Source organism: Cyanistes caeruleus, chromosome 1 (genome assembly GCF_971803275.1).
Source record: "Cyanistes caeruleus chromosome 1, bCyaCae1.hap1.1, whole genome shotgun sequence".
In the NCBI taxonomy this organism is placed as follows: domain Eukaryota; kingdom Metazoa; phylum Chordata; class Aves; order Passeriformes; family Paridae; genus Cyanistes; species Cyanistes caeruleus.
In genome coordinates this window covers 105,884,073-105,894,054 of record NC_141701.1, presented here as the reverse complement: position 1 = coordinate 105,894,054, position 9,982 = coordinate 105,884,073, and the positions used below count along the sequence as shown (strand labels likewise).

Here is a 9,982-nt window from a genome sequence, read left to right as displayed (position 1 = left end):
CTTCTCCTACTCCTTCTGATGTGTCTGTGGAAAAGGATCTCACAGAGCTGCATGCTTCCCACCCATCCTGCTCCTCTCCTCCACCTTCCCACTGTCCTCTCCTGCCACTACCTCATTTTTCCTCTCCTCACTGTGCCTGTAACAGCTCCTTGTCCTGAGGGTTTTGTTGCTCCTGTAAGCAAGGGTATAATGAGGGAAAGCCACTTGGGAATGGATTGCTGCGCTGGGCAAGCAGCGCTCAGCCTTCATGTGCTCCTGTTCGTGGCTCCTCGTGTGCTCCAGCTCTCCACCTTCTCTTTCCAGCTGTTGGGCACAGGGATTGCTCAGCTGTCCCAAGGCTGGCTCTGGCCTGCAGGGAGAGGTGTTGTGAAGCTGACATGGGAGGCAGCAGAGCTGTAGTCCCATATGTTTGGGATGCATATGATTGCAAGCTGGGCACCCATCCTGGATGACGTTTTCAAGCATGACTCCGTGTGTCTTGTTCATACTGCCTTTAATGAAGCATCAAGTCTCTTGTTTAAAGGGTGTTGGTGCTGCTGTTCCTTCTGCTCCCATTGCTAAATCTCAGTATGCTCCTGGAGTCTTGTGTTGGCCTTAATGGGACACAAACAAAATGCTTGTAAATATAAATTCAAACCCTAACACGAAATATCCTGGCACTACTCCAATATCACAGTGCTTAGGCCTGAGAAATCATGGCTTTATTGCAATCCTTGGGACCACAAACTCATAAGTAGTCCACAGCCTAACTCAGGCGTCTTTGAACCTCAGCTTCTCAAAAAAGCTTCTGTAGACCCACTGACCCAATTCACTGTTTGTTTCTGTGCGCTTCATCCACCACCTTGCTCAGTCTTAGTCTGGTGGGATGGGGAAAAACACTGGGGGTTGATCTCCAAGTGGGGAAGGCTAGAGCTAATTTTTAAATGAAAGCTGCTTGAAGAAGCCTGAAATGATGATATTTCTGGCATAGGAGGGCCCAGAGTACAGACAAAGTGGTTTAATTGTATGATTTCCAATAAATCAAAGAGAACCCCAGTAATTTCTTCTATGTGCTGTCTTCATCTTACATCTGTGCTCTTATGAAACATATTCAGTCTCTACTCTCAAACTCTTCTAATTGATGGACAATCTTGAGGGCCAGAAGTAAGGTTATATATTGTTTTAAACACAGAGGAACTAACAAATGAAGTGAGTCTGTTATGGAGAAAGAAGCAGCCAGAAAATTATGTCAGATCACAAGCTCGTGGTACAACAATGATTATGTCTGTAACTGTGCAGACAGTAAAGGCAGCCCAGAAATTCCTGGAAATTGTGGAAGACACCCACATGACACTGATTTAAGAGATACTAAAATATTTCTGTCTGTAAAGACAGATAATCAACAATAGATGCCTGGAAGCTCAGGGGATTTCATTTGATCTGGGTGAGGAGGCCAACTTATGAGGTCACAAAGTGATTGTAAGTGAGGATTGCTATGGGCATTGGCAATAGACCTGCTTCCACTTTCTATTTCACCTTCTGCTCTTGTTGTGGTTGTATTTCTGGTGTGTGATTCATACTGCTCTTTTCCATTTGCTTAAACTTTTCCTTTTTGAAATCTCCTCTAACCATTGTTCTTCCTGAATTCCAGGTTTATATGTCTTCCTGTCTTTCCATTTACAGGGACAATCCCTACCCATGTGAAGCTAGAGAAATGCAGTTGCATGGAGAAAGCATGCAAAGAAAAAAAAGGTCTTACGTACTTAGAAATTGATTTTTCACTTTCAGAAGAGGCGGGAGCAGGTTTTGAACCTGCTCCTTCTTACTTGCTGCAAAGGGGAAGGACTGACTCCTGAGAGCAAACCTGGGGGGGGACTGGCCAGGGAGCAGCGCTGTGGAAAGTCCTGGGGGTGGGACAGGAGCTGAGTGTGAGCTCCCAGCGTGCGCTGGCAGCGATGGAGAGCAGCTCCTCCAACCCCTGTGGGCAGAAGTGGGGCCCGTAGGTCGAGGGAAGGAGTTCTTTGCCTCCACTTGGTGCTTGTTAAAACACATGTGGATGCCACAGGTATCATTCCTGCTGACACCTGATGGATGTCAGTGAACTGCAGCGAGTTCAGGGAGGTTGTGCAGCTGCCCAGGAGGTTGGGAGGGCTCCATCCCTGGAGGTTTTACAGCCCAGCTGGATAGAACATCCCAAGTACCCTGCTCTGAGCTTTGATCAGAGGGTTGAAATACAAACCCATCATGATCCTTCTGCCTTTCTAACTGTGCCCCTCAGGTTGCTCCCCTGGGAGTGGCAAAGACAAAACCCTGAAGTGAACTGGCCTGAAATCCACAGCCACGCAGAGCAGGCCAGGCTGGCAAGAGCATTGCAAAATGGCAAGAAGGGACCACCCGACAATGTTGCTTGCTGCTGCTCTGCAGTCAAAACAAACAAACAAAAAACCAAAAAAACACACAGAAAACCTAATTGCCTTCTCATGACTGAGGAACAAGGAAATTTGATGCTGCTTAAAATGTTAATCGGGACCAATGTCCTGTATGTCTTTATTTATGTGAGTTTATATAGAGACACTTTGTTTATATGGGGGATGTGAAAAGTTGGCTCTGGTTTTGCATGGTGATGTCCCCCAGCAGCTGCTGTCCCCACTGCCCATGGCCTTGTCCCATGGCTGAGCCGGGTTTCCCGAGTTGCCGTGTAACTCCTTTGGATGCTGCAGCTCCTCCCGCTTTGCCGGGAAGGCTTGTTCCCGCTCCTCCCGCCGTGCTGCAGTGGCTCACAGGGGTCCGGGGGAGGGCACAGCCCTCCGGGCAGCCTGGCCGGGACGGGACCGTGGCACAGTGTCCCTCCCTCCCTCCCTCCTGTGCGGGAGCACACATCTCCTGACCCCCACACGCTGCATCCCGGGCAATTCACGCCTCGGTGCCTGAGCGGCGCCTGTGCCCGACCCCCGCAGAAAGGCAGATACGGGCCAGATGTTACAGCTCCACCGGCCTCATTCGGGATCGGGGCCTGGCCCCCCACCTTCCTGCCACATCTGCTGCCAGAGCAGCGGCAGTCACGGCGGCTTGGGGCCCCTGCAGAGCTCCTTGTCCCGGGACACCGCTGCCTCGCTCCTCAGCGCCCTGAGCCGGTTTGCTGCGCGCCGAGCAAGGATGGAGTGCCGGGCTCTCACTGGGGGCTGATTTCCCACAGGAGGGATTTCCGTCAGGGGTATTAGCTCCCTGCTGGTTCAAGCTGAGTGCTTCGAGTGGCTCTCACTGATGTCTTAAAAATAGAGATATCCTTATTAATATATCCCAAAGATGGAAAAGGTTCTTGTCCTCCAGCAAAATGTGCAGTCGTTCTTGCACCAAGCATTATCCCTCCTGCCACAGCCTTGCTGGCTTTATCCAGACGAGGGTCAGAAGGCTGATCCTTTTCCTCAGGATCACTGCTTTGTCAAAAAAGGGTTTGGGCTGATTGAAACCCCGGGGGTTTTTACAGACCTTGGCTTTATTTTGATGCCTCTCAAGATAGCCAATGAGTTACATCCCTCTGTTCCCCACACATCAGTCTGAATGAACTAGCATCCAGCGTGGGCTGGGCAGTACCTACCAAGGAATAGGTGTGCAGAGAGACTCACGGAATCACAGAATCATCATCGAAGTTGGAAGAGACCTTTAGGATCATCCAGTCCATGTGTCCATCCGGCACTGCCACTGTAACACGTAACCCACATCATCCAGAGCCAGAGGCCTCCTAAACACCCCGGGGTGGTGACTCCACCACCTCCCTGGGCAGCCTATTCCAATGCCTGACCACACTAACACTGATTTTATATTTTTTTTAAATTCTAATATGTAACCTGGATCTCCCCTGTTTCATTTTAAGGCCATTTCCTCTTGCCCTCTCACTGCAGGCTCGGTAGAGGAGACCAGTCCCACCTGGCCAGGGCCTCCTTTCAGGTGCTCGTAGAGAGCCACGATCGCTCCTGAGCCTCCTCTTGTTGAGACTGAAGAAGCCCAGCTCCCTCAGCTGTTCCCCACAGACATGTTTTCTAAACCTTTCTTAGCCTCATTGCCCTTTGCTGGACACGCTCCAGCACCACAGTGCACTTTTTAAAGGCCTAGAAATGGATACAACACTCAAGGTGTGGCCTCACCAGTGCCAAGTACAGGTGGTGATCACTGCCCTGGCCCTGATGGCCCCACTATTCCGATCTTTCTATGAGAAATTGGCCTTGCAAGGACCCTTGCAATGCATGGTTTTCTCTGTCACACCAAAGGAAGCAGCATGGGGACAGGGAGGCTGGATCTGGAGGATTTGGAGTGCTGAGTGCTGGCTGAGGTCTGATCCCCTGCCTCTCATTTGCTGTTTTATTGGCCAGTTCTGCATCTGGATGGGTCCATAAGAGCCCAGCTCTGGTTATAGGAGCTTGGGCATGTATGGGAAAGTGCTCTGCAGAGCAGGAGAGCTGTGGCCAGCCTTCACATATTATCTGAAAAAAACCCAACACAAATTTACACTATTTTTGTCCTTAATTCACATTTGCTGTTCCTCCTAATCTTCTCTGCTGTTTACAGAAGCACTGGGGGAGGATTTCAAGCACACTGCTGTGGCTCTGACCCCAAAGACTAAACCCCATGGGGAAATGGGGTGGTTGGTTCAGCTGTGGGGTCCTGGGCTGCTGGGAGCTGGAAGTCAGCAATCCTGGCAGCGGGCCCAGCTGCTGGTCCTGGCTCACAGCAGCCACCAGTGCAGCTCACACTGCAGAGACACCAGCTGTCCTGCCTGGAATGCTGAGGGAGGAAGGTAAAAATACCTCCTCAGTCACATGCTTCTGAGATTCCTGGATGGAAGATGCTAAAAACAGCACAATGGTTTTGGGCATGTTGGGTTTCTTGGCAATGCTGTCAGCAATTGTCTTCCTTCTGGCTTTGCACCAAAATGGAGGTGTGGGGGATTAGGGCTGGGAGAAAGCAGCTTTGCCCTGGGGTTGCGTGCTGGAGGATGCAACCTTTCCCCAACTTTCTTTCTGCTTCAATACATCCTGGTAGAAGGTGTTCATGGCCAAAAAAAAGATGCTTTGAAATCATGAGGCTGGCTGGCTGGAGCAGAGCAGAGGCAGGGCTGGACCACCCTATGCTGGTTTAGAGCATCAGTGAGCATCATATGAGAAAAGGCATTGTAATGGTCAGACATGGGCTGAACAGACCTGCCCCATGCATGTAGCAAAGGGAAATTCTAATAATGGGGAAAAAGCTGGGTTTTTCTCCACAGCCCTGCAAACCCCGCCTGTGGCTGCTCAGAGCCCTGCAGCTGGGCGTCCCCACAGAATAAATGCAAGCAGATTTGGTAGGTGCACAGCCAAATAAGCCCTGAAGCAGCTGGGTTGTGCTGAGACCTCAGTGGCTGGGATATGGGCAAGAGGTGCCTCTTGGCAGTGCTGCCCCACACCAGTGGTGGCTGTTGAACCCCTGCTGTGGTCACTTCCAAGGCTTGACAGGGAGCATAGAGCAGTGAGGAGTATTGGAAGGCTGAGCTTTTAGTAGGCAGCTTCTCATCAACCCCTGGAAGAGGAGTGTGTCCCACTCCCCAGCCAGCAGGGCTGCAGCCAAGGGAATAATGTGGTGAATGCCATATTCTTGGCAACTCTGGATGATGAATTACTACCTCAGGGAGGAAACAGCCCATGAAAAATGTCTTTGAAAACCAGTTGCTAGATAATCATTGGGTGAAGCATGATGTAGCTGGAGTCACCTGCCTTTGGGCTGAGTACCAGAGCTGCTCTCCACTGCTCATCCTCACCCAGCAGGTGCACAGCTCCCCTTCCAATGAGCTGGGGGCATAGCTGGCACTGCTGTGGGATGTCCAGCTCCCAGCAATGCTGCTGCTGCTCTCCATCACCTCCTCAGGAGCCCAGCTTCCTGCTCTTCATGCAGGGAAAAGTATCTCTTCACCCAGTGGAGGCAGCTGAGATACCCATAATGGATGAGGGGAAGAGAGCATCACAGCCTTGCTCTGTGCTGAGGTATGAGGTTTCTCAGCAGTGCTCACCCTGGTTATCTTGACTAGCATGCATGGACAGGGCAAGCCAAATAACTTAAAAATATCCATCTAGATGTGCAGTGTCAGCTGGCTGCTGTCTTGGCACAGCTGCTGAGGAAAGTTGTCCCATAACAGCTCTCACAGTGCAGGCATGAGCCTGGCGGATGGGAAGGCGCAGGAAGGAATAGTGAATCAGGAACCAGCACCCTTCCCGTTTATTTTTAGCAGCAGTATCCAGTGGTGTTTATGGGAATTTCCTCCTCTTCCTCTGTGTTCCTGTTGACTTCCTTCTGGGTGATGTTACAGCTTCAGTCAGCATGACCTACAAGCAGATGCAAAACAATCAACAAGCCCTTGCCTGGCTGCAGGGGATGCTCCATGAAGATGCTCTCTCCAGGCAGGAGTGGAAAAGCAATCCCAATTTCATGATATGTTGGGCCCTGCTGGGAGTTTGTCACACTGATCCAGATTTTTAACTTCAGTACCATTTAGCAGCCAGCCTGTTTAATTAGCCCACCCGCTCAGCAGTGGGAAAGGGATGGCATTCACAAGCCTTGTACATCACCTTTCCTGGGCTCCACAAAGCCTTTAGAGCCAAGAGCTTGCAGGGAGCACACCAGGCAGCAGGATGATGTTCCTGCTTTCCCTACACTGTCAGGCAATAGCAAGCCTTGCCTTCTCCCTCTACCAGCCCTTTCTTCTTCCCCTCTCCCTTTCTGGCAGAGCTTAGAAAAACCCATGTACACCCATTCCTGCCATTCCTGGCACAACAGGCCATTCAAATCCCTCCTCAACCCATGAGGGCAGCAGTAGGGCAGCCGGGCTCCCAGTGTTGCACACAGATCTTTCAGAGTGTCAGTCGTGATTTGCTATTTTACCATCTCACTGGTTTTACTGCTCAGGTAACACAGGCAGACCTTGCCTGCTGATGGGCTTTGCTCCAGGGGCTGCAGAGGGACTAGACAGACTTAGGGCACAGAGAAACCCAAGCCCATCCCATCCTGGTGGGGCCAGGGTGTTCCCCTGCTGCTTCCTGGCTCAGTGCATCCATCCTTTCCTGGCACAGAGATCCCAGCACATTCCTGGAGTGGTATTAGTGAGTTAGTGCTGATTTCCATCAGCTGGGGCTTGATCCCCAGCAGCTGCCAGTTGTGAGGCCAAGTTGTTTAGGGACCTGAAGGCCCTTTCACTGGTAAGGAGTTTGAGATGGTTTTGTTGCTGTGGATGTGTTTCTGGTCTGTTCCACGTGCCATTGTACCAGGGACCTTGGAAGACATTTCAGCATCTGAGGGCAGGGATGGCAGGTAAGTCATGCTCCAGAGAGGAAAGAAAGGAAAGGTTTTAAACAAATACTGTTTCCCATTTTTATTTCCTATAGATCAAATCTTAAAATTTTAGATGCTCATGTTCTTACTGTAAGTGCTTGTTTGTGAAATATTTGGGCTGTAAGCTGTTGTGTTAAAGCTCCTCTCACAACATGCTTTACCTTCTAAATATGCCTGTGGGTTGTTATCCCTGCAGTGGAAACCGAAAAAGAAGCAGATTATGAAGTCTGGTGGTAAAATGAAACAGTGAGGGTTTAGGTTTTAAATCCCCCCTGCTGTTAGGGTTAGCTGGCACGTGGTTAGAAGGGTTTGTTTGGGCAGATGTTGGGAGGGAGGGCAGGATGGTGTGGTGAGATGCTTTGTGGCTCACCTGGAAACCATTTCAGAAAGATATAAAGGGTAAAAATTTTCTGCATGCAAAAGGGGCTAAAAATAATTTTTCAGAAAAAGGCCTTGGGAGATGTATGGAACCCTAGGAATGCAGTTTGACTGAAGGAGCACTTGAGGGTTTGTCAGCCCTCCTGAATGAGGGGTGTGCAAGAGCTGTGTATCTGGATGCTTAATTCTGTGCAGCTGAACTCAGGAGGTCATCTCTTCACCTGAATCTGGCCCAGCTGATTCATGCATCTGTGCTAACTCTTGGTTGCCTTCTGGCCTTTGGAGGCTTCATTATTCCTTTCTTTATTTCTTTCCTTGCAATTCAACCAGTAAAAGAACAGTTTCCAGCACAGTAATTTAATTGGTGAAGGATGGGTGAAATTTTGGGGTCAAATTCTCTTACTGATTTGAGCCTTTGAACACAAGCAGTTGTGATGGTGTTGATGGCTGTTGATACCAAAGTTTTTGCTTACTAAGCTTGTGCACAGCACAGCTCCTAGACTCTGGTTTAGGGTGATGATTTTAAGCTGCTTTTGGAACAGCAATAGCTGTTGCTGCCTGGGGTGTTGTGCAGAGGGGGGAAAAAAGAATCCCCCTTTCCCAGTCTTCATGAAGAGAAAAGGGAGCAGCGGTTTGTCTCCATTCAAAGATTGCAATGGCAAAGCTCGGTGCTGCAGCGGGCGATGTCTGTGTGCCTGCCCACTGGGGAGCAAGGGCACATAAAGGTTGTTTCATACAGTTCAGAGATGCTGGCCAGGTTACTGGCCCTTCCCTTCAAGTAGTTTGGGATCACTGTGTGGAAAGTTGCTACTGATTTGAGGACAAGGACTTTGAGAGACCCTGTGCTGAGGTGAGTCACTTCCTGACTGAGGGTGATGAAATGAGCTGCCCTCAAATCTCTCCAGGGAGGCTCTGATCAAACATTGCCTCACCTGCTGTGCCCACGGGACTTCTGCTGCCTCTGCTCCCTACAAACATGTGCAGGGCTCCAAGGGTGCCTTGCATCTGTTCGTAGGACCAACAACAGCAAAACCAGCCCCTGCTCCTAAAGGTCTTGTCTGGACAAGAACCAGAGTCCTTCCACATCTGCCCTCTCACTGGCTCCTGGCATCCTGTTGCCTGTCTCATGAGCAAGCTACAGCCTTGCTTTGCAGAAAACACTGGTGTTTTGTAATTTTTTGGCAACTGAGACAAGTTCTTTGCAGCTATCTGAACTTTGCATTTGTTTAAGCAATTTATTGCCGCGTGGCTCAGAGGGGTCATTTGTTCAAAGCAGAATAGCTGCGGGGTTGGAGAATAAACATTAGCCTCCCCACTCTTGTCTCCATCAGGTATTGGCCAGCTGTGAGTGATGCAAGATGAGCTTAGCTTCACCCTGTTTAATGACTGTTTAATGAGTCAATGAACCCTGTATCTCTCCTGACATATGGGGTGACTTCTGAAAAGAGAGCTGGTCTCCCTGGCCTGCCCTTTCCCCAGGCAGCAGGAGCTGTGCCTCCACGGCCGCCCTGCAGCAGCGGGGCAGAGACTTTGGCCCTGGGGTGCCAGGGGAAGACAAGGTTTTGTGGTGGTGACCTGTCTCCAGAGGCTCTGTAACAGCTGGGTGTTTTTATCCTAAATAAAGGTGCTTCAAAGGTGGTCATAAACAGCACTTGCAGGAGAGGCTCATGCCAGAGCCATGACCTGAGGACCTCCCTCCTTGTTTCCCAGCCAAGACTGATTCCCTCTGTGGCTCTCCTTGTCACTAGCAGTCTTTAAAATCTGGAGGAAGTCTCTCTTATCCCATCCTTCAGGACAGAAATCAAACCTCTGCCAATTATGTAGGCATGCTCAATTCAGGGCTTTTTCTGTGACATAGGGTGAGAGACCAGATGAAACATCTTTATCCACACAACAGAAATATCACTAACTATCAGAGGGGGGTGTTCACTCTTTATAGATGTATAATGTTGCTGAGCACTCTCACTATTCCCTAAAGGCCAGGCAGCTTTAGGACTGGTGAGGTGTCCTGCTGTTTCACCCCAAAACCAGCACAATGGCATCTCTCAGGGCACACAGTCAAGCCTCCTGTTTGCTTCCAGTTTATAGCTAGCAGAGCCCTGATGATGATGATGACTCCTGGGCTTAAAATAAGTGGGATCCACCTGAAGCTAGCAGGTTCTGCTGGGCAGCCATCCCCACAGCTTTGCTGGTGCAGTACAACTTGCTGCCTGGCAGGAGGTGTTTGCCAGGCTGGCAGCTCCTGTGCACCCCAGCCACTCTGCAGAGC

General features: G+C 50.2%; 1 long non-coding RNA gene across 1 annotated transcript; it reads right to left on the bottom strand.

The window, feature by feature from the left end:
• Positions 1 to 3,874: 3,874 nt before the first annotated feature.
• LOC147655799 (uncharacterized) lies at positions 3,875 to 7,099 on the bottom strand. Its single transcript, XR_015280064.1, has 2 exons — positions 6,928 to 7,099; positions 3,875 to 6,332 (listed from the first exon to the last, which is right to left on the bottom strand). It is a non-coding gene; the product is annotated as an uncharacterized LOC147655799 (long non-coding RNA).
• Positions 7,100 to 9,982: the final 2,883 nt, after the last annotated feature.